This window comes from Tupaia chinensis, unplaced genomic scaffold (assembly GCF_000334495.1).
Source record: "Tupaia chinensis unplaced genomic scaffold, TupChi_1.0 Scaffold000004_1, whole genome shotgun sequence".
Classification (NCBI taxonomy): Eukaryota; Metazoa; Chordata; class Mammalia; order Scandentia; family Tupaiidae; genus Tupaia; species Tupaia belangeri.
The window spans coordinates 818,131-819,102 of record NW_006159432.1 but is presented as its reverse complement, the minus strand read 5'-3'; the positions used below and the strand labels follow the sequence as shown (position 1 = coordinate 819,102).

General features: G+C 38.1%; 1 pseudogene; it reads left to right on the top strand.

Moving 5' to 3' along the window:
- The window catches only part of LOC102478908 (steroid receptor RNA activator 1 pseudogene), a 25,461-nt pseudogene that overhangs the window by 24,108 nt on the left and 381 nt on the right, over positions 1-972 (top strand).

The window sequence follows — 972 nt, the reverse complement described above, 5'->3', positions numbered from 1 at the left end:
TGTATGTTGTCATGATGTACAGTGAATGAATGTAAATAAATAAATTTAAATAAAATTAAAAAAAGTAAATAAAAAAGTATCTTCAAAATAGAAAACAAATTTTCAAAACCATTTCATCATTTAATTGTTAATACATCACTAACAGATGGCGATTTTTCTCTTAGAAAGAGTTAAGTAAAATCTTTGATACAAAACCAAGGTAAAACATACAGTGTTCCCTCATCTGTAGATGTACACATGGTATTACGTATAGAGATTAAATTATTATACTTGTCATTAAATTCTTTATTAATTTTTAAATAATAAAATTAAAGATTAAAAAAATAAATAAATCAGCAAATATCAGAATATAATGGTCATCTGTGCTGGTGAATGCAACCAAACAAGTATTCTCATATATGATTTGAAAGAATGTAAATAAATACAATTTTACTTAAGGGTATATCTAAAATGTATTTTAAAATGTTAAAAAATAGGCATATTTTTGGCCGAGAAATACTCTTCTAGGATTCTATCCTAAAGAAATAACTAGAAAAGGACATTAAAATATATGTACAGGGCCGTGCGGAAGTGGAGATGGCGGAGCTGTACGTGAAGCTGGGTAACAAGGAGTGTGGCTGGAACGATCCACCGCAGTTCTCTTACGGGCTGCAGACACAGGCTAGTGGACCCAAGCGCTCGCCGCTCACCAAAAGGGTCGCTGCTCACCAGTATGGATCCTCCAGAGTCCCCACCTCAGAGACTTCTCCTGGGCTCCCCCACAATGGGGCTTCCACCTCCTTTAAGTAAAGCTTCCAGGTTCTGCCTCCTGTGTGGAACCCATGAGTTTACCAGTCATCGAGTCTGAGGCTCTGGTGGAGAATGTGTTGAGACCTTTGGAGCAGACATTGGAGGACGGCCGTGGCCACACAAGGAAGCAGATATGTGATGACATCACCCGCCGGCCGGCACTTCTGCAGGAACAGTGGCTAG